This window comes from Lonchura striata, chromosome 1, assembly GCF_050655825.1.
Source record: "Lonchura striata isolate lonStrDom1 chromosome 1, ASM5065582v1, whole genome shotgun sequence".
Lineage (NCBI taxonomy): Eukaryota > Metazoa > Chordata > Aves > Passeriformes > Estrildidae > Lonchura > Lonchura striata.
In genome coordinates, this window is record NC_140703.1 from 2,436,055 (window position 1) to 2,459,515 (window position 23,461).

Genomic DNA, 23,461 nt, shown 5'->3' on the forward strand with positions numbered 1-23,461 from the left:
AGGTAAATTTAAAGAGGAACAATTATTTATTGAGGATATTCCATTATGGCTGTGTAGCTGTGAGTGGGAAATGAACCTGCACTACAAAGCCACACTTTAAATTTGTTCTTACACTTGACATTCCAGCAAAATTTCTGATTGACAAAGTAAATCTGTAATGTAAGTGTGATTTTCAGCTCTTTTATTTTAGTGCTGTTTCCACTTCAGGAGTGCCTGGGGTCAGACAGGACAAGGTGGTCTCCAGGGGCAGATTTGAAGTGTGCCTGAAAAAAGTGATCCCATCAAAACGGGCAACTTGCTGCTGTGCTGTTCATTGTTAATGATAAATAAGGGCATGCCTGGTGTACCTAAATGCTCCTCAAGCACTCTTTTCCTAAGTGCATCCCAAAGGGAAGTGGGTTTTGGAAGACAAAAAAAGCAATGGGCTTTGACATGACTTCTAGAAAAGGATTTCATACTCTGAACTTAGCACTGAGATAAATGTTGAGGCATTTATGGCAGAAGGAAAAAGGTGAGGTTACTGGTTTTGGTACAAAGCACACCTTGGAAATAAGTTCTTTTTTTTTTTTTCCTTTTCTCCTTTTTTTTTTCATTGAGGTAACAGAAATGAATACTTAATTTGTTTTCAGACCTAGTTAAGAATTTAATTTTTTTTTTCTACCAAGATGTTCAAAGTGGAATGAGGGTGATGCAATTTAGCACTAGGTTTCTTTTGGGAAATATTCAGGCTCCAGACTACTATGCCATTCTTCATTACAATTAATTCTATGCAAATTCATTGTGACAAGAGGAGTTTGATTGAGGAGTCTGGATTATATTGTGTATTGGGGACACACCCATGGCAGGTGTTAGAACAAGATGATCATTAAGGTCCCTTACAACCCAAGCCATTCAATGATTCTATCTCATTGTTTATTATATTTGTAGTCCTTAAAAATACTAGGAAATAGGTAGATGAAACCTATCTAGAATCTATGGAAATAATTTTAATAGGTAAAAATAGGTACTGGAATCTTCCATAAAACAGATATTCTATATTTCTTTATTTTTAAGTTTTCATGTTTTGCATCTCTCTGCAATTTAATGCAAGCTGTGCTCAAGACATTACTCTTAAATTTCATGACCTAAGCCACTGAGAGCATTTTCCTGCAGATTTGGTCTATTACATCGCCTACCTCCTCTGAGAGATTCAGCAGATATTAGATTGAAAAGACAGAGCTGTTGTGAGCATAATTCCATCCGTGGGAGATGCTCTTGGTATGTGATTCACATAGGATGGCCGTTCATAGGTCTATCACTAACTTTCTGGAAATGTGTAGCTGACAGGAAACAATCCAGAATTTTTACACTGTTATTACAGTACACACATTGCTTCACAGGCAGCCCAACACAGTTTGTATATTCTGATATATGATACATATCTGCTTTATATATTAGGAAATGCCAGGACTTTGATAAACTCCAGTGGAAGTATGGGATGCCAAGAGAAGATGACAAGATGTCAGCTCAGAAACTGTATGATATAAATAGGTATCTGTTTTTACAGCAGCTCTGTGACAAGAAGGGAGTTGTAACTAACTCAGCCTCCCTTCTCATTAGCAAATGGGAGAACCCTGCAGGAAGCCACAGCTGCCAGCTTCTCCTTCAGCAGGGCTGTGCAGAGGAAAGCAGGGAATAAAATCAGGACTGGCACTGGGGGTGAGAGCATGTGGGAATTTTCCAGGTGTTAAAAACACAAGCAGGCACTGGGAATGGCGTGCTGCCTTTGTGACTGCTCAGGAGCCAGTGAAGACCCCACGTGTCTGTCAGCACAGCAGCAGTTCAGATGTTTGGGCAAGATTATTCCTACAGCACTCGTTTTCTGCACTTTCTTCCATGGTGGGGTGCTGTTCCTAAGCAAAGTCCTTGAAGGGTGGAAGAAGAGCAGCAGCAGGGCAAGTTCCTGCACCTTGAATTATGAATTGATGCTCGGCATGACTCTGAAAGAATCTCTGCTGTGCCCTCACATAGCTCATCGTATACACTGAATAACAGAGTGGTTCCAGGTGCACTTCTGTTTGGAGACTTTGTTGAGGGTTTTTGGCTGTCTTTTTTAAAATTCTGTGCCTTGATTCCACCCTGTGTCTGTGGGTTTGCTTTATTTTCTGTATCTCACGAGTTAATGCTGTACTGTTGTGTTCTTCAATACTCTTGTACTCTGGTGCTCTGAGAAATCAAGAATCTCATCAGTTCTCTCAAACCTTTTTTTAATACTGGTTTATAATATTTATTCTGTAATATATAGTCTAATAATCTACACAAATGCTATGTTCACCATAAGAGTATCTTTTTTTTGAAACAGCTGAATTACTTTGAGGTGTAATTCCACTGTGTGGTTGCATCTGAGGTATGCTTTTTAAATTTAATCACTTTTAAACTATAAAATGAATACATTTGATCTGTGCTTGTCCCCAACTCCTCTACTTACCAGCCTCTCAGACAGCAAAAGTTTATTTAGGCTGGATATCCACAGGAACTTGGCGGAAATCACTAAACTGCTCTGGTGGTGAATCATTCGCTCCGAGAGAGGAAGAAACTGCATAATCAATTATTGATCTCTCCTGCTCTGGGCTTCCTCTTCTGATTAAATCTTCCAAAATATTGATACAGAATTATAGCAAGAAAGAGGTATCAGATGGGGGTGAATGTGCCTGACCTTGCCATGGGATGAAGAAAGTTGAAGAGCAGCGAGACTTGCAGAATGCAAGAGGAGTGGTGAAGTCATCTGGCAGTCTGTGAGTGTCACTGTATGGAGAGAGAAATTTTCAAAAAAGCAGGTGCTGGATGTTCCTTCAGGCACTGTTTAGATAAGAACCTCATTCAGAAGAAGCCCAAGAAGCATGAGCCGAGTCACTGCCAAGCATGGGCCCAGAATTAAGTTCCTCTGGAGTCCATAACTGGTGTTCTGTCTGGTCAAAAAGACTGAATCTGGCAGCCTTCTGGGATATGCTGGGAAAAAAAAATTAGGTTGACCAAGTTTATTGAACTTGCTGAGCATTCCTGTCTCAGATTTTTGAAAGGATGATGATGAGTTTTTGAAGGGGCTCGCTACCTTCCTGCTGGAATTATTGTTTAATGAGATTGGATTGCTGCACTAAGGCTTTTCATGCCTTGAGATGAATATGGAATTCTCATTATGTTTCTTTGTTAACCCAGGGCCACAATATCTGTGACTTTGATGGTTAAATCCAGCTCTAGGTTTTTATAGGTGAACCTTGAGCAGGTATGGAGGAAGTGCTTAGTAAACAGCCTTAACCCATTTAAAGTTGTCACCTTCTGGACAGGAAAAAAATAAATTAAACAAAGAAAGGCCCACAGATACTGTGTGGCAGAGACCATTCCACCTCAAACCAAAATCAATGTTATGCTTCCTGTTATTGTGTTAGAGGATTGAAAACTTGCTTTTTCAATTGATTTGTTTTCTACTGCAAAACTAATTATGTCCAATGCAGTTCTTCCTTTGCCTTCATCCGGAGGGGAAACTATTTGAAGTGGTGGCTCCTGTCCTCTGCTCAGACAGCTGTGTCAATATCACCATTGCTTCATTATTTCTTGAAAGGTGAAAAATCCCAAGCTTCAGCAAGCTTCAGTTCTCCATGTATTCATTCTAGCTAAATGTCCTTTTCAGCCTTTCCAGAGTCTAGGCACGTGCTGTGGATCAAAGTCACCCATGGGGATGCCTCAGAGGCAGAATGTGCACATGGATGCACATCAAGAGGAATCAGTCCATAGGAGTGATGGGTGCTAGGGCATTTTGCCTTCACCAAGGTTTTTCAGAGATGCTTAAGGAAGGAGATGAATTTCTAAGGGGCTTGAAGACTTAAATGTAGTGGAAGATCAGAAGGCTTTTTTTTTTTTTTTAATGCTTTGGAAGCATTAAGTGGTTGGGGAAAGCCATCCTTTCTTTTAGTAGTTTTTAAGCCTAAAATGTTTCTTTCCTGGAGATGTATGGTAAGCATACAGAGAAACATTATTTCTGGGGTTATTGTCTGGATTACTGCTGTGCAACTCTTCCCATGCCAGTAGTGACTGAAAAGTGAATTTCATGGTCTATGTCAGCCTGAAAGATGTGGTGGCTTAGTCCAATTTGGGGTTTAGTGAGACACAGGCTTCACATGTAATTCATTCTCTCAAGGTTTTAAAATTGTAGAGTCCCAGATGTTTCACTCAGGATGGCAGCAGACTGTCATACCCGTGTTGGATTGTCATAAATTCTAGGCATACCAAATTATGCAGTAGTAAATCACTTCTGCATTTAAAAAAAAAGCTTTTCACAGCAGCAAAACTTGTCCTAACTTAATGTAAGGACTGGGAGTTTGACTTTCAGAATAATGGTTTCCCCAGATGGTAAGAGCTGCATTGGGCAGTAAAATCTTCTGTTGACATTGCCTTGCTAAAGAGCAGGTCTCAAGGCACCCCAGCAGCTTGGCAAGCTCATCCCCTGCATCAGAGCCCCAGCTGCTGCAGAGCTCTGCTGCAGCGTGCTGGCAATTCCACAGCAGGGAAAAAGGACTGGGGCTCTAACAAATTAATTGTGACCCTCCCCAACCCAGGAACTGCATTTTCTGCTCTCTAATACACGCTCTTTTGCTATTTTCTGTTGGTTTCACACTGCTCTCTGCTCTCAGTTTTCAAACATGCTAGAGATGTTTGCATTGTTGACGTGGAGCAGTTTTGTAGATGCCAGTGGCAAATCAGGAGGCATTTGAACGTGCCAAGGGGATGATCTGGGCTGTTTAGTTGGGAGAGCCTCTGAGGTATTGGAGGAACTGAGACGTGAGGGGAAAAGTAAATAGGAGCAATACACTTCATATCCCAGGTGCAGTAAAGGAATGGGATTTTCAGAGGTAAAATATTCATGAACTACTCCTCTCTGAGGACTTGGGGGTTTTTAAAGCTCTGAACACTTCCTCTGGAATGCTCTGTACCTCAGAAAAAAACAAATAGCTGCATTTAGGCTTAACTCAGCCTCAGATAAGGGAGAAGGTAGCTTTCATGCAGTTGTGATGCACGTAGCTCTTTGTGGGGCTACATGGTGGTGGTGGTGCACATTTCAAGTGTAAGTAGGCAATGAGAGACTTAAACTTACCTGTCCTTGCTTGGCACCATCCCTCCTCCTGCCCTGCTGCATGCAGGCTCCTGCTGTGTCCTTCTCTGGCTACACCTCTCAGCTGGTTTTCAGCCACGTCCCTCTCTTTGGGTGCTGCTCTCTATCACTGGTTGGGTTTGCAACCATTGGGATCAGACATACAGCTTAGATGTCTCATCAGTTAATATATCAATTTTATTGCATGAGGCTGTTTCTCTGCCTATATAGCTTGCTGTCTTGGTTGTGCTTTGTGAAACTTCAGCTGGAGTTGCAGTTTTAGCTCAGAGGTTCAGCAATCATCAATCTCAGCCAGAGGCTAGATTCCATGATGAGATCCCTTCCAGCCTCAATGATCCTATGATGATAAGCAGTACCACAGGCACCCTGTGTTGCTGTGGCCATGGAATTTTCTCTGGAACAATGCATCTGAAGAAACCACCATGCTGTGAATCTTGATACAGTATTAGCTTTTGAATTTATTAGCAGCTGGAAAGATGATTTTATGGAAACATAATCTATCTTATTGATCTCAAGCAACTGATAAATCAGGAAATGGAGGCAAACATCTGTGCTGCTAGTAATTTTTTTCAGGATTAACTGGGAAAAATTAAAACCCCCAGGTTCCAAGTACATCAGTGGGCACCAAAAATCACAACTCTTCATGCCTAGCTGTCAAACCTTATAGCTCTTCCATGATATCTTTGATGGAATTATAAATGTTCAGTGCAAAAAGATTTGTTGTACCAAAGGTGGAACACATGGAAGTAGTATAAAATAAAATAGATTTAGTATAAATTAAACCGTATAGGGATTGCATTCTTGGTTGCACAAATAAGTTTGGTGCTTTAATCATTAGAACATTACTTGCAGAGTTGAAACTTTTAGGTAAATTGAACTGCCTGCAAAACAACCACATAACATCAGGTTTAAGCACTCAGCTAATCAAGGGCTCTTAAGACTGTAAAAAAACTTGGTACAGATCATGCATTAGCATGCCCAAGTTATACAACCCACCTATAAAAAAAAAAGCTTGTCTTTTGTCCATTTTTATGCCAGATTAGATGTTTTTCCTTCTCAGTAACCGTGTTAGTGTATGTGCCTAAGTCTCAAAACATGTGCTTTTCTCTCCAAGTTAATGAGGTCGTTTTAAAGGTGAAAGGCATTCCTTGAAAGGAAGAGCACCACCTTGTGACACCAGGAATAATGTTGCTGTGCACTTGATCGAGAACAGGGAAGAAGTAGATTTACAAGGTTTTATCCTCTAACAGGATTTTTAGAGATGGGTTTTCTCTTTCATTTGCCTTTTCTTTTAAGACTTAACAGGGGAACTGATATTTTCAAGTGATACAAATTCAACAAATCAGCTTTATTTCCTCGACATGAAAAGCTCATTTTCCAATTTCATCTCAAATTTCACTTTTTTAATAGATTCACTTCAGAGAAAGATCGTTATGAAATCTTAGCAGATTTTAAAGCCATCAATTAGACTATCAGTCCTTTAGAACTGAAATGTGGCGTGTTTTTACAGACTTCTTATCCCTTCATCTTTCAGAAGCCTTAAGGAAGGAGAGGGATTTTATAAGCTTCATTATAAGTAGCATGCAGGGACCCTCCTATTTAGGCTTGCATAGTATTAAACATTTATATGCTCTCATCCAATTTGTGGTGAGATTCTTGCAGAAGAAACTCCATCCTAGCACACAGGACTTTCAGTCAGGCCCATACACTTTTCACAGCTTCAGCTATCAGTCTGGAGCTTCAGTCAAGCTAAAATAAGTTATAGCTGCCTGACAGGGCATAGATGGGAACAGTGTCAATCCTACTAACACAAATTTCTTCTGGTATTTTTGCACAAGCAGAGGCTTTGATAAGGATCAGTTGCTCAAATACAGTGTTAAACAATCCATGTAAAAGTGCAAGAGCACTGCCAGAGATCTGGATTGAGACTATTCCTACTTCCACAGAAAGCAGAGTTTAGAGAATTTACAATGCATTGATTGCAAAATGAGAGTTTTAATTAATACCATAACATCAACAATAAGCCATCTTTTATTGTTTGTTCAGGGTTTGTTTTTTGGTTTGTTTTGGTGGCTTATTTGGGTTTTTTTTGCTAAAGTGCAAACTTTTACAAAATTTAGAAGAGTAGACATGTTTGTTATTGAGGACATTTTATTACTATTGCCTTAGGCATTTATCTCCACAACAGATTAGCTTTTACCACTGAGTTTTATTGTGCAATTTACATAACTGTGACTTAGCTGAGCCTTGAAAGCTGGATCTCACCTGTCTTTCAAGAAAAATGTCATTTTACGCTTTCTGACTTGTTTGCTTAGAAGCTTGTCAATTTTTTTTTTTCCCAAATGCATATTTATATTTTAATGAGAAACCAAACAGCTTCAGACCAAACCTAAAGCTGACTCAGAGAGTGAAACCAAGAATCGTCTTCCTGCTTGTGACACGGATTAGTGTAATTTAGCCAAATATCTGTCAGGGGTTTGAACTACTGCAACATTCAGCAAGTTCCTTATGCTAGGACAGGCAGCATCAGGTGGCAAATGAATCCTGCAATGTTAACAGGGTGTGAAACTTATTGGTACCTGGTACTTATTGGGTTAGGGTCCTCTAGGAAAAACAGGGACAGAAGTCAAATGTGCTGCCAAACCCATTCCCTGAATGAAAGAGAAAGGCTGGACCTGGAGTGAGTAAAGTTATTTAAATTTTGCTTTAATGGGTTTTTTGCTGCCTTTGCCTGGGACAAATAAAAGATGTTGTGGCTTCCCACCATTCCTGGTTTCCTTGGTAACACTCTGCATGTTGGGAAGGAGCTGTTTGAAAGTCATATTAAAGGAAAAGCCCTTGGAGAAGAGCAGTTTGATACAAGGCTGTTTTCTTTCTTTAGAACAAAGCAGCAATAAGCATGTATGTATGTTTTTGAGAGAAACTCTAATAGAATGACTCATTTGTGTGTTGCTGACAAATTCCATCTGCTGATAAAATATACATTACAACCCTGTTCATCCAGAAAGGGGTGTCCTGGATCTTTCACCTGATTGCTGAAACATACTGTTCAAAAGAGAATGCTGGGTATTAGTTTACTTTTAAAGACAATGAACAAATAATGAGTTTGGGTCATTTCGCAGCATGTTTTGGGACACTAGTTGAGGGCTATTTATTTCCTCAAGTACAATTCCTGTTCCATTTTCACAGAAAAAAAAAAAAAAGAAACGGGGCCTGATTGGGGAATTTAACATTTGTACAAAGTATTTTCCTGTTTAACTGATTAAAGCTCTTGAATCTATCACAAAAATGTGTTTTAAAATTATAAAAATACCTTCTGTCCCTCTGTCAGCAACTGAAGGCTTTCTGTTTAGAGGAAAGATGCTCACACAGCCTCTTTTGGGAAAACTATAAAACTCTTGTTTGTTAATGGAGGAAAAAACCCAAGCATGAGGTTTTGAACAGAATTATTAATGTCCCGAGTGTTCAAGCAGTCAAGGGAGGTTTCAGTCACTTTCCTTTTCCTCTTGGCAACCTTCTATTTTGGAGTGGTGAAGGGCAAGACTTTTGAAGTAGTGCTGGTCCTTGGCACTTACTCTGCAGCATTAGAATGGCAAAGCCCAGAACTACTGGCAAACTTTGGAAAATGCTGATTTTTGATCAAGCTGTTAGTACAGTTTGTGATTTGAGTGGAGGGCTGACTTCAGACTGGGGGTTCCAGGCTGAAAGGCTCCATTTGCCCTTTGATAAGAGAGCTCTACTCTGACCTGCAGACAGCTCCATCCTCAGCAAGGCTTGCTCTGGCAAATTTTTCTCTTCAGTTGGCTTGGACTGGCAAATTTTTCTCTTCAGCTGGCTTGTTCTGGCAAATCCCATCCTCAAGGAGCCCAACCCCTTCCTCTGAGAGTGCAGAAAGCTTGGACACCCAGCTTCAAGTTCCCTGCTGGGAGCTGAGGGTACCAGCTTGGTGGCCCTGCAGGTGAGCCATCCCTGGATCTGTTTTGCAGAACAGGTGTTCTGCAAAAAGCACATTTAGCAGACAAACTCAGAAAATCTGGAACGCCATACTCAAATTGATTTTTGGTCCTTTTCTCTGCTGAATTTTCTTTTTATCAGTACTAAAAAAATTTCTGTCCAACGCTAGATAGTATATGCAGAACAGAATATGTCAAAAATTGTCTACAGTTTTTATAGACTAATGTTTTAATTTCTTGCATTTCATGGGGGGGTGTTTTGGTTTGTTTTTATTTTTAAACTTTTTTTTGTTGGTTTGGTTGTTTGTTTGGTTGGTTTTTTAATTTGTATTTTCTTCTTTTTTAAAATAATCATTAACAAAGAAACTGTAATCTCAGTTTTACTTCTCCATAGACAAAATATTATAATTAATATAATATAATATAATATAATATAATATAATATAATATAATATAATATATAATATAACATAACATAATATAACATAACATAGCATAACATAACATAACATAACAAACATAACATAACATAACATAATAATTAATATAACATAACATAGCATAACATAACATAACATAATCACATAAATATACTATAAATTCCCATAGTGCTGAAAACATTTCTGTTTATTTTTAGGAAAAAATAATCAATAAAAATTGGAATAATTCTGAGTTCTCTATATTGTCAGGAGGACTTGAATAAAAGTCTCACATGTTAAAAGTGGGGACATTTCCATTTATAATAATTTTTTTAGGAATTCTGAGTGGGGTTTTTTTATGCCTCGCTCATACAATGCATGAGGCAACAGTATTAATTATTGAGATTTATAAAAACTAAGGGGACTGTGCCTTACTTATCTCCCTTCTACTCAAATAATACAAGACAATCAGTTCCTTTAAAAAATGTTTGCAGAGACCATCATAGCAAGACCCAAGCCTAAATATTCTTTTTGCTGAGATGCTCAGTATCAGAATTGCACCTATATATTACTCTGCCTAAAATGCCTCTTAAGGGGCGTTTCAGCTTAATATAGATAATAATGTGCTGGAAATTGTGTTGGAATTGTGTTGTCCATCTCCTCCTTCCTGTTGTCTTTGTCTTCATTGTAGTGCACCTTTATTTAACAGCAGTGGAAGCTGCTTATTTCTGCAAGCAATGCTTAGATATTGCTGTGTGTTTCAGCTGCACACTATTGTGTTCTGTAGAGAAAAGTGAGTGGCTATGTCTGCATTTGTTCTTCTGCACAATTCCTGCCTTCATTGCTGTGTTTGATCTGTTTTTGTCATCTCTCTGTGTTCTGTTCTTTCTCCCACACCTATGGCAATAATCTGGGGAGGCTACCAAAATAGCAGCCTCAATGTCTCCTATTCAAATTCTCTGAAACAGGAACTGCATCTTCTTCCTGCTCCTAAATATTCACTTATCTCTGTGGGCTGCAGACACATCAAGGGGTTTGGTTGTAATGAAGAAATGCTCGAGCTGCTCTCTTACTGAGATGTATTTGTATTTGAGTGCAGAGAGGAATGCATATACAGCAGAAGAAACCATGTGCCTTTACTTGGCTGTGCAGGGCATGCTCTTCTCTTCATATCCTTTTCTAAATCCTTTTAAATACGTTTCACAATGCTATTTTTGATACTTTATTATGTCTCTATGGCTACCGTAGATTTTAACTATTGTAACAGTTTTTGGGCAGATGACCCCAGTGTATAGAAATATCTGATAGGTGGGAAACATTGCTGGGGATGTTCTAGGGAAATCTTTACTGTAGTAGTGGAATTTTCCTGCTCAACAGAAGGGGCTTATAATTTTCTTGCTTTCTCATTCAGGCACTGTCTCTGAAACTAGACCTCATCTTTTTTTGCTGCCTTTGGGGAAGAGGAAGACAAGGAATATACATTCCTATTTAGTCACATAGTTTTACTAATGGAATTAAAATATCAGCAGACTTAGTGGTAATTTCAGAGGAACTCAGACAGACGCCTGCAAAACTCCTTTCTCTTAAGAGCATTGTTGTTGAACTGTTTTAGTTCTCTGGTTGCATGGGATTTCCTCTTTTCCTTCCTAATGGTGCATCTCTGATAGCTTTTACAGTGTTTTAGGCTGAGCTGCAGAATTTGAGGCCACTTATATAAACAAACAACACAATTTTGAGACCAGAAGAGAAATTTTATTGGACTAGTAAGGGGACAGTAGGAAAATTTCACTTTGTGTTCTTCTGCTGTATGTCCCCAGATTAGGATTTTTCTCCCTTGAGACTGGGCCCAAATTAAAGCTTTCAGTCTTCAAATTTCAAATCAAAATAATGAAGTAATGTAATAGCAAACTTCTCAGTATGTCAATTATGTGGCATGGCACCTTGAAAGAGTTTATCCATAAAAACTAACTCCTCACTGTGGAAAATTGAATCTTCTTTTTAACATGGTAAGCATTTTAAAACTGAGTAGCACCACTAACTCAATGATTAATTCTTTCTCATAATCAATTTATTATATAACCCTTTTAATCCCTGCAAATCATACTAATCTGTTCCTCATGCATTAGCTGTTCATCCAAAATATCAGTCTCCTCCCCTACCTTACCCTGCATTCTTCCAAATAACTGATCTTCCCCCACTTCCAAATCAACTTTACCAAAAGCCTAGCTTAGAAAGGGAATAAAATAAAACAGATTAATTTTGGATGAGAAAAACACTCCAGCAATAAACAGGATCATCTGTTGTTTTCTGTTTGTTTTAATTTTTATCAAGTGGAAAGTAGAGACACACAGGTCTTCATAGATGAGGCTGGGTTTTTGGCAGCCAAAATGAAAAGCGTAAGAAAGCCTCTGCTGCAGAGTAAAATTGACAATGAACAAGAAATATTTTGCTAAATGTAAAGCAAGGTTTTTGGAATGCAAAATCTTTGATCTCTGTGGGTTTTGCATCTCTGCCTTACAAGGTTTGACAATTAGAGCATAAATCACAGAACTTGATGGGAAAGAAATGACAGCTTTCTGTCTGCTATCTGGATTTCTCAAATTTCCCCTATGTTGCAGGAATTAATGTTGCACATAGTTCAGCACCAGTGGTGTTGCTGTTACATTAAATTGATTCTAACAACGTGTGGTGTTTAGGTATGGTAAAATATAGACTGTTTTATCTGTGCATTGCATGTGTTAGCTTCATCCTTGTAGCAATTCTGCAGATTACAGTTTCTTTCTGTAACTGCATATATTGACAACAGAAGTATTGATGGAGCTTTGATTTTTGGTAAAAAGCAGGAAAAAAAACCAAAACACTAGCATGATAAAGTTCTATTGGCATGCAGATTTATGAAAGTGCTAAATAGAAATAGAAGAATTAATTTAGTAAATGCTTAATGCACAAAACAAGTTTGTCTGCCTGGGTGAATTGCTTTACTGACCCTGAAATGCAAGGACAAAAACATGTACCATGAAAAAATGAAGAATAGAACATTTGTCCCTGTCCTTGCCCTGCAAGGTAGGGTATTTCTAGCTACAGAACTTTTAGAAGTCTTTATAAAAAGGGAGGAAATTGTGTTGTTAAGATTAAATTCTAATGGTTCTTGCTCTTCCATGGTGCTTTGTTTTTATTTGCTTTCCAGGGCTTCTTTGCTCTCTCAGTCTGATAAGATTTTTTTGCAATCTTGAAGCAGAGAGAGTCAGCAGCCACAATTAGAGACAATATCTCTGACTGAACTTTTATATTTCTGGGGTGTATGTCTCTTTTCATCACATTATCTATGGAAATTATATTCCAGACTTGGCATCTTCCATGTTGTGCTGCTGCTCCTCTGTCCACTGCCATTTTTCTGATCTCTTCTTGCAGCAGAGAATCTCTGGAACCTGGGAATGCTAAGGTACAGAAAAGCTGAAGTGAAACACAGATTTTCCACAGCTCCCATGTGGGTCAGGAGAAGAGCAAGGAACATGCTGTAAAGCTACAAAAACTTGTTGTTTTGTAGGGGGTTGTGGTGGGTATTACAAGAAATATTCAGTTGTGATGGGTAGAAGAAATATTCAGTTTTTAATGCAGAAATTTCAGTGTGTGTGCTCTGGTAGAAATATATTGATTAGAACTGTTTACACAATTTTGATGAATTCAGATTCTTTCTTGGCCTCAGGGCTTTTAAGTTCACTGTTAAGCCATACCCTAAACTGCCTGTGGGGCTGGCAGTTGGGTTTGGATTCCTGCTTGTCCTTCCTTTGAAGTGTTGGAAGAAAGTATGAGGAAAGAAGGTGACAACACAATGATTTTGGAGGGATATTGACAACTCTGGGTTTGAATTTTAATTTAGTGGCCATGTACCTAATGCATAGATATTGCAGGGCTTAAGCTCTCATGTATTCAAAGCCTTGAGTAGATTTTACCCACAGGTTAGAAATTTTCTAATATTTCTAATTCCTATTTTATGATAACTCTTGTCCTACATCAAAATGTGGCGACAAAGAGTTCTGGTTTTGCCTACCAAATTTACAGGGGTCACCCATGTTGCAATAAGAGTTGTACAGTTTAAGTGTGACTGCACTATGTTGGTTTTATAATTAGCACTATCTAAGCTTATTCATATAAGTCAGCCTCCTAAGGTTCTAATTCATACTTGGTCTGCAAGGCAGGAAATTTGCATGCACTAAATGGCTATTCTTTAAAATGGCTAATCATTGGAGAAAAAATCCTTTTGCATTTAATGTTCATAGGGAACTGTGTAGGTATTAATATGGCTATAATTTGTAGCTAAAAAAATTCCATTGTAATTTAATTCATCTCCAATTGGTATAAAGTGATACTTTTCTTGTAGCAGGAAGGGTTGTTGCTGTAAAATCTGATGAATTTCACTTTGTAAAAAGGTAGGTGAGGTGACATTTTAAAGTTGAAAACAGCAATTGTAATTTGGAATCAATACTTTATGCCCTAGAATAATGTAAGGTACTGTTCTGTCCTAATTGGCTGGAAGCTAAAATGTTAATGCCAAGCCAGCAGATGTATCCCCAGCCTGTAGTTTCCCATGAAGATTTGGTTTGCAAATAGATGACTTTCTATTTATGGGTAAAGTAAAGCCTAATTGTGAGTCTTCACAGTACCAGGAGCTACAAGGACTGGGACTTTAAGGGAAGTGACTGGCTGATCACAGGGATGCCACAGAGCATACCAATGAGCTGCATCAATGTGTGTGCTCCAGTTTGTGAAAATCCTCAGTAATCAGCAGAATGTCGACAGTAAATATCTCATTGTTTTTAACAGCAAAGTGTTGCAAGATCAGAGAAATATGGCAAAGTCTAATTGGATTGGAAACAATGATTTCCTCTCAAATAGATTTCTGATTGAAAACTAATATAATCGAGTGATGTCCCAAGTAATAACTGTAATGCACAGATGGTGCCAAATTGAAAGACTGAGTGACTAAAAGTGTTGACATGGTAGATTAAAAATCCATCCTGAAAATATTTCTATTTTAAAAATCCATGCTGAATAAGTTTCTATTTCAGTGTGTGCTTCCTGCATTTTACCTTCTGTCCAGACTAACAGATTTTGTAGTTGTGTGGCATTTTCTCCAATAGTCAGCCCAGCCAATGTTACGTTAAATTCCAATGTTTTTGGGACAAGGAGAAAGCACATATTATGTATAAGTAATGCCAAGACTTTCTTGTTAGTAAATCTGAAGTTCTGAGAGTTTGATCATTATTAGTCCACATCTAATTGCTGCAGGAGAAGAAAAAATAATAATGCAGTTAACATTGCTGCAAACACACACACACACACACACAGAGAGACACACAGAGTTTCCTCTCCTTTTCTGGCATTACACTTGCAGTGTTGCTACTACTCTGGATCTTAATCAGTGATTTCAGTCTGTGTGGTGAGTGTTCTAAAGGGTGATGAAGAGTTGTCAGTATCTGGAATCCTTTGCCAGGAGGAATGTGCTGCTGAATATGGAGTTGGTGTTTTCTTCTTCATCTCTCTTGGATTGATGAAGGGATCACTTTTATGTCTTTGTTAACAAACTTTTGCATTTTTCTCTCTTCTTCACTGGTCTACAGCTTCAGGTTATGTCTAAATCTACTATATAATTGATGTGTGTAAGATACTATTCCTTTATGACTGCTGAAAGCAGGTTTATGCAGCTCAAGATCTTCATGCCTTTAACTGAGCCTGGCTGAGTTATAGGATATCCAGTGCCAAGCCAGGCCCCCTGTCTTGTCTTCTAGTGCCAGTGATACTTCATGCCACATCCTGTCTCTTCCCTTTCCAGATCTTCTCTTGTACCATTTCTTTATGCTGTGTTACTGTGCCAGTCATAAATATTTCATTTTTTTTAGCATAACTCCTTGTTCCTGCTCTCTGTATGAAACAGTGGCTGTTCCACACAATGATAAACAAAAGTAAACCAAATTCTTGCAGCTCATTTGGGTACAACAAAGCAAAAGGGGTGGTTTGTACCAGACACCCTTGACACGACCTCCCTTTCTGGCTTCTTCTCTTCAGAGAGATGTGAGAGGAGAGGAGGGGATTGTCAGGAAACATCCCCACCTGAGCCCTTGGCTCTTCATGCACCAAGTAGACTTGAGAACCTGATATCTGGCACCAGGAGGTCAGGCTGAACAGGGAGCTGGTTAAAGATGGTCATGAAGCACCTTGCCTACCTGCCAACAGAGACAGAGAATTTCAAATGACTGTTTCAAATGTCTTGGTGAACTAATTTCTGTTTTTCTCAAGAAATAATACTGAGTTTACATTTAAACCCTTTGATTCTGCACTGAACTTATTTTTTTTCCTAAAGAAGTGAATTCCTTCTACAAGAAGAGCTTTGCTTTCCAAACAGCTCTGATAGCCATCAGAGTATAGAAGAGTGCTTGGTTTGAATGACAATTAAAAACAGTTTGTGTGTAAAAGTATTGAAGAATGTCCTCTGATGGCCTATTTTCTGGACATAAACTATGCAGGTAAAAGCAATGCATTTTGGAAGTGTATTGATGAAAAAATTTCAATTAACATTTCCTCAAATAGAATGCTTCAAACTTTTTTAATCCTTTAAATAAACTTTTATCAAGCATATGACACCTGAAAGTTTGCCCTCAAATTAAACTTGACCACTACCCAATTCCGAACTGTTTGAAATTTCTTTCCCTGTGAGAAAAGAGCTGAAGTTAAAATGTGTTCTTAATGTCTTACTAATTTTCTTTCTAACACTAAATTTTCTACAAACATTAAGCATGTTCTTAATGTCTTACTAATTTTATTTCTTAAAGTTTTTTCATTCATACAACTTTGTCAGCTATCCCCACACCCAAACATCTCTTTATGTAGTAGTTGAGAATATGGCTGTCATTGCATTGAAATATCAACATGAAATATGAATCTCACCCCTAGGAAGCTAAAGTTAATACGAATTCATGTAAGCTAGCTGCAAAGTACTTTTCATGCAAAAAGAAAAAAAAATTAAATAATGAGAGAGTAAAAAGAAAAGCAAGTATCTTAGTGACATTTTTCACAGAAACAAACCCATTTTCAAGCTTGACCGAAATGTAGAAGTGTGATAGTGGTATTGCAATTCATCATGAATATTTCAAACACATCTGATTTCTACACATGCTATGATTACTAATGTGTGAAGTCAATTAAGTATGCATTTAACCCTTCTTTTCTTTTCTCTGTGAGGGGCTTATGAGAAATTGAGCTTTTTAGCTAAAACAAATCCACAGACAGCATATATAGTTGCCTTGTCTTGAAAAACAGGCAAAAATCACTTCTGAAATATTCATTTCTTTTGTTTGTTGAAATGAAAATAATTTTTTATCCAGTTGCAGCCATCGTATATTCTTCAGCAGACACTTGGCATGAAGGTCAGCAATAAATTCTTCCTGCTGCTATGTTTTCTGGCCCCTGAAATCACAAATAATGTTCATTTTCTTTGCATTATTTCATGATTTTATTTGGTTGAGCTAAAGATTGATTCAAGATTATATTTCTTGGGGGCAGGAAGTGGAGAGGAAGGGAAATGAAACAATTTTTTTTTAATCTTGTAGCTGAAGAGGTTTACGGATTTGGCCTCGGTTTTCTTTTTTTATTGGAAGTGTTTGAAGAGAGGCAGGGCAGACTCTGGTGCTGCCACACATTTGGGGTGAAGGAGAGCGGGTGGAGGCTTGGGAGAACAGTTTGGGTTTTTTCTTTATTAGCCTCTGCTGAAGCTTTACTTGAACCAACAATAAGAGCATCCTTAAAGCAGGTTCCTAATGACTCCAAATGGCTCTGGATCAGAATTTTGCACTGTTGTTTCCTGAACTCAGTTCCTGTGACAGGCAAAGCCTTCCAAACTAGTATAGATACTATATATATATATATATATATATAATGTGTAATAGATATAATTCACGCCATTTCTAGTATGATATATGTAATATTAAATGTTAATATTACATATATTAATATGTAATATACATATTAATACGTTATAAACATATATTACATATTAATATTAAATATTTATTGAAATATACATGTTTGTATTAGGAGTTCCCCCCACCCTCACAAGTGAAACCTGGTGTATGTTGAAACCAAATTTACACATAAAGAATGTGTCTCAGCCTGGGGATGGGCCATGTCTAAAGAAATAGGAGGATGCCTAAGCACTAATCATCACATAAAAGACCTGAGATAAATATCATAGAAATCCTCAAACATATATGTATAAATACAGAGTTCCCATAAATTTCACCAAAGGATTCAACAGCTCCAGACACTGATTTGCTCCTCCTCATCACCAAAAAAAAAATCTTATATATAAACTATTATAAACTCTAAATAAAAAAAAAAACTAACTGCCCAAATCTTGGTCTCAGGCGGAATTTTTCCTATAAAAACCATTTGTGCCAAGATAGAAGTGTATGGGCATAGAGGAAAACCTCTGCTAAAGCTGACTTCTTTATTACACACCTAGGGCGGACCCCAGGCTCAGCACTAGTCTTTCCTTATAGCTGGCTAAATAGAATTGGATCGTAAAATAAATATTTTATTTTTTCATTTAAATTTGGCTGGACAACTTTTCATTTATAACAAAACCCTGCCCCGCTGGCGAGCGGCTGGGTCACGACCTCGCGCGGCCCCGCGGCGCGGCCAGCACGAGTGATGCTCACCTGTGCCTCATCTGCCAGGGCAGGCGACTTCAAAGTCCTGTTCAAGTCTCTAATGGGAGTCAGAGGTGACCAAAAGCAGCTCTGACTGCTCTGCCACTGAGCTCTGGATAACCACATTGTTCCTCTCAGAGAGGGGAGGAAGGGCAGGATCCCTGCCCCTGGCACTGCTTCTCCAAGCTCTCTTCATTTCTTCTGTGTATCAGTGGGCAAACAAGGAAGACCTGGAAGGATGTAGGAGGCATGGTGGGAAGATTTGTTTAATTTTTCTTTCTACTACTTTTGCGTGCTTGCACAGAAATTAGAAAAAGTCCTGCTAATGTCAATTGGGTCAAAGCCTGCTTCAGCTTGCTGCTGCCGTGTCGCTCTGCCTTCTTCAGCAGGGCTGGTAGGACACACACATTATCTGGAGAAGAATCTGGTAGAGGTATTCAGGCAAGTCTGTCACGAAGGAACTGCACTTTCTTCTGATATAAAATCCCTTATGCTGCCCCTAACATTTTTTTCTTACTTAAAGGGGCTCACGCCCAGCTGTGGACTATATTCTTCTGAGCAAATATTGTTGATGAAAGCTGCAAAGTCTTCCCCAGGGAGCCACGAATGAGGTACAACACAGGGTTGTATTGGTAGTTAGTCTGGAAAGAGGAAATGAAGATTTTTTTAAGAGCCCTGTGAGGTCCTCAGGACTGTCTGTGTGGCATCAAAACCTGTTGTAAGTCAAGCTAGTCTCCATGACTTTGGAAACTGCCTTTTCCTTTTGTCCGTGGTGTCTCTAAGGCTCAGCTCTTTGAAGACACCTCAAATATCTTCTGAGGGTGAGGTAGTTTCTCTGACACCGCAGTAAACAGTGAGGAAATCCTGTAAACGCTAATATCAGTTTTGACAGCCTGGCTCTAAATAGCCATAGGAAGCCCTCAGGCTTTTAATCTCAGTATGATTTCTTTGTCATTTTGTTCATATAATTAAGCAAGTTGTCTAATTATGTGAATCAATAGGATTTTATAAAATGATGCATCTTTTGTACTGGAGGTTTACACTAGTGCCATTTAATGTTGTATTGTAGGAAACTCTAATCTTGTGCAGATTCTTGTGGTTGTCTGGCTAACTGGTAGGGTTATTCAGATATTTGACATTATCCATGGTTAGAAATGTTATTGGCTAGCACAATCAGTCCCAGGCCCTTCACCAGCTCCTTCTTGGCCACACTGCTGGCTTGTGTCCGGCTGTCTGTCCACCAAGACAGAAGCCCTAGGTCCATTTACAATTAGTGGAAAAGTTACTTGACTTCACTGAAGATTCACAGCAATGGTAGCAAGGACAGACATTCTTTTTGAGGTATTTGTAGGCTGTAAATGCATGTTACAATAATCAAGAAAGCATTAGAGGGGCATTTGAAATCCCACAATTTTACATGGAAGCAAGTGCCACAAGATAACAGCTGTGAATGTTTATAAATTGCACATGGAGAATATTGTTCCACTTACAAGGATAGACTGCAAATTGGCAAAGATAAATTTCTAGATAATGGGAGATATTTTATTACAAAGGGAGTGTACATGACTTCTACCTCAGTTACGTAGAACAGAGTGGTTTTGTGAGACATTTCAAGTAAAATGAATTTTAATGTAGGAGCTCTTTTCTTATAATAAAACCCTCCAGCTGCATCGTATCCCTGGTATGAAACTGAAAATTTGTTTCCTAACAAAGCTAAGAAATGCTTAGCATATCAGTTCCCTTTGAATAACTGTATTAATCCTAAAAGAGGTTGCTTTATGTGCTGTTTCCACCCGACCAAAAGTTGTAGCCATCCTTCTGCATCTTCCCAACAATGGAGTGCTTTATTATTATTATTATTATTATTATTATTAGTAGTAGTAGTAGTAGTAGTAGTAGTGTTATTATTATTATTAAATATTTTGCTTCATTTATTTGTTTCAGTCCTGGATAACAAATAGCTTTCTGAGCTTTTCTCCAGGATGTTTTAAAATGCCAATTAATGTACCTATTATCTTCAATCAGCACAAGACCTCGCACCTTTCTTTTGAGAAGAAATTTTTTCTCTTAGACTGTCTGTGCTTTCTATCTAATTGTTATTCCCTTCTTGTTTTCTTAGCTCTTACAGCCTTGCAATTTATTCATAAGTAATTTCTTATAATAGACTGTACCCTTGTTACTTTCCTTCCATCCATAATGCTACATTCTGTTCCTCTTTCTCTCCCCTCTTCTCCCTCCTTTTCTCCTTCTCTTTCACTTTCTTTCTCATTTGGTAGCTGACATGCTGCATGTCATATTGCTGGTTAAATTAAACCATACCAAATGCAAACCCACAGTAGCACAATGGTAGTAATTTTTGTGCCAGCCGTATTCAGTTTAAGCATTTCTGAATTCTTTGGTGTTTATCTTCTTAAAGCCCTCATTAGCATAGAAATGAGCATCTCTCATTTCCTGCTCTCCCCCATCAGATAGCAAGGTGTCTCAATTTTATAAGAAAGACAAGAAGTTTTAGGATAGATTACATGGTTTGACAAGAGCATGCTGTGAACCTGTGGTTCAGATAAGGATTTGTATTTTGATCTCCAGAATCACAGTTTTTGTTTAGGGCTCATGTAACTCCTACTCAACCTGAACGACCTAAGTGGACACTACACCATGAGGAAGCTGTTCAGTGGGGATAGGATCACAGAGTCACAGAGTCAGCCAGGCTGGAAAAGATCTCGGGGGTCATTGAGTCCAGCCTGTGACCACACACCTCCCTGTCAACCATGGCACTGAGTGCCACATCCAGTCTTTCCTCAACACCTCCAGGGATGGTGACTCCCCCACCTCCCTGGGCAGGCTCTTCCAATGCTTTCCTGTGAATAAATCCTTCTTAACATCCAACCTAAACCTCGCCTGGCACAGCTGGCCTGGACTGTGTCCTCTTGTCCTGTCTCTGCTTTCCTGGGAGAAGAGGTTGACCCCCACATGACTGCAACCACCTTTCAGGAATGATAAGATCTCCCTTGAGATCTCTCCTTTTCTCCAGGATAAACAACCCCAGCTCCCTCAGCTGCTCCTTATTGGATTTGTATTCCAAACCCTTTCCCAGCTCCATTGCATTCTCCAGCATCTCAATGTCCTTTCTAAATTGGAGGCTAGCACTGAACACAGCACTCAAAGTAAATGAAGCATTGTAGAGGCAGAAACACCTTCTGGAGAAGATGCATAAAGAGATGTAAAAATCTACCCACTCTCCTAGACTAGCTGCTATAAATATACAATTCAGGTGAATATTGGTGGATTCACATGTTTTGCTTGTTTATCAGTGATCTATAATGTCTGAAAGACAACCATGCCAATGCAGAATCTCATTAACCCCTGGTATATGAACATATAATTATGCAAATGTATAAAACTGTAAGAATATTTATATGTATTATTGATGCTGCACTTTATCAAATGAGTTATGATTCTCTAGCTTTTACTCAACAATTTTGCAGCAAATATTTGGTTTCATGTTGCTATTAATTGGCTCATGATTTGAGTTCCTTGTTCTGGAGTTGTGGTATTGTAACATAGCAATAGTAAAAGAAAAAAGTCTTAAGTAAGAGTCAGAAAAGAACTTTATCTCCAGTTCATGTCTAGAATCTAATGTGGATCATGTTTCATATGTGAAAAACTGGATTTCACAATCAGATGGGAATGTGGAAATCTAAGACATGAGAGCACATGGGTGAAACTGCCGATGGGATTCATATTAATTTTGGACTGAAGCTGACAGCCTGGGGAAAATTTAAGTCTGTCATCAGTGGCATAAATTCTCTAGTAAAGGGAGCTATGCTAAAGCCAGTTAAATTCACAGAACAAATTAGTCTGCTGGTCTTGTGGCTTCAGTGTAGGAAGTGTAAAGAATTTAGAAGAGCCTTCTGCATAATTTAAGTTGCTGAGCAGTGCTAGGATTGATGGCCATCTCCACAGCAGGAAGCTCCAAAGAGCAGCTTCAGCTCCAGCAGCATAAAATCCTGCAGGCCACCTGCAGCAGTGCTGGCTGCAGCAGCCACTGGTGCTGGGACAATGACACTCACTCCTTGCACATAAAGCAACCATTTTTAGGATTAATATGGTTATTCAAAGGGAACTGATATGCTAAGCATTTCTTAGCTTTGTTAGGAAACAAAGCATGCTCCTTTGCATGAGGAGTGTTTCTGCTCTCCATCAGCAGGCAATGACAACAGCTCTGCCCAGGGCAGCTGGCTTGGGGGTGAAGGTGCAGAATTACAGGTTCCTTGAATTTGGGTAGACATCTGAATTGGAACTGTTTGTCTTTGTGTGACAGTGAGATGTCTGAGGTGAATGCCTGTACTCATTCAAGTCAGTCACAATATTTGGCTGGTTTAGGATTTTTTATATTTCTTTTTATTTGTTTTACCAAGCCAAAACCTTTTTTTATGTGGGTTTTTTGTTTGTGGGGCAGGAGAGAGCAGTTGGTTGTTTCTTTTTTTCTTAGCAGGCAGGTAACTGTATTTGTTTTCATCAAGAAACTTAATAAAAGAATGAACTGGACCCTAAGTCTTTACTTTTTTCTGAGGTTCCACTAAGTCCTCTGATAGCATTGCTTTTTAGTTGTTCTGACAGTACCAATATTAAACTCACAAGTTTTTCTTGTTTTCAACTGTAAAAAGACTTGCTTTGATCCTCTACTTTCATTTTCTTGTTGTTGAACTTTTTGAAAATACAATATAGTAGAGTCTGCATGAGAATTGAAATTGCTTACAGAGAATTTTACAGTAAATGATATCTAGAAATACTGTATTGCTGGGAAATGGTCTATTTATCTTGGGATCAGGGCAGACATGATAAAGATATGAAACATGATCATCAGAATTCTATACCTTGTGCCAATTTCAATTCAAGGCTAAGTGCAAACAAATGCCACCAACTTTTCTGAGGCTGGCATTGCTTTACACCACACGTGGTTTTTATCCAGATATACTTTCAGATAAGATATAGCTTACATTTTCTATAAAATGTTTCCGAAGAACTATATTGTACTGTGGCATAAATCACAAAAAAGTGAAGCCTTGTTTATTCTTTCGGTACAAACAAAGAATTTATTATGGCATATATTATTTGACAAAGAAAATATTTACCTATAATGAACATCTTGCTAACTCTGAACTGTGTTAGCATACCTATAATCACAGTTTGACTTGAAATCTGCCTCCCAAGAGATAACTCCAAGAAATAGTTGCC

At 38.5% G+C, this 23,461-nt stretch overlaps 1 long non-coding RNA gene across 1 annotated transcript in view; it reads left to right on the plus strand.

Moving 5' to 3' along the window:
• The first annotated feature begins 4,495 nt into the window (after positions 1-4,495).
• LOC116184163 (uncharacterized) overlaps positions 4,496-23,461 on the plus strand; it is a 45,104-nt gene continuing 26,138 nt past the window's right edge. Inside the window, exons 1-2 of the long non-coding RNA XR_004148909.3 lie at positions 4,496-9,104; positions 12,862-12,960. This is a non-coding gene — a long non-coding RNA (uncharacterized LOC116184163). The remainder of the gene's footprint in view (positions 9,105-12,861; positions 12,961-23,461) is intronic.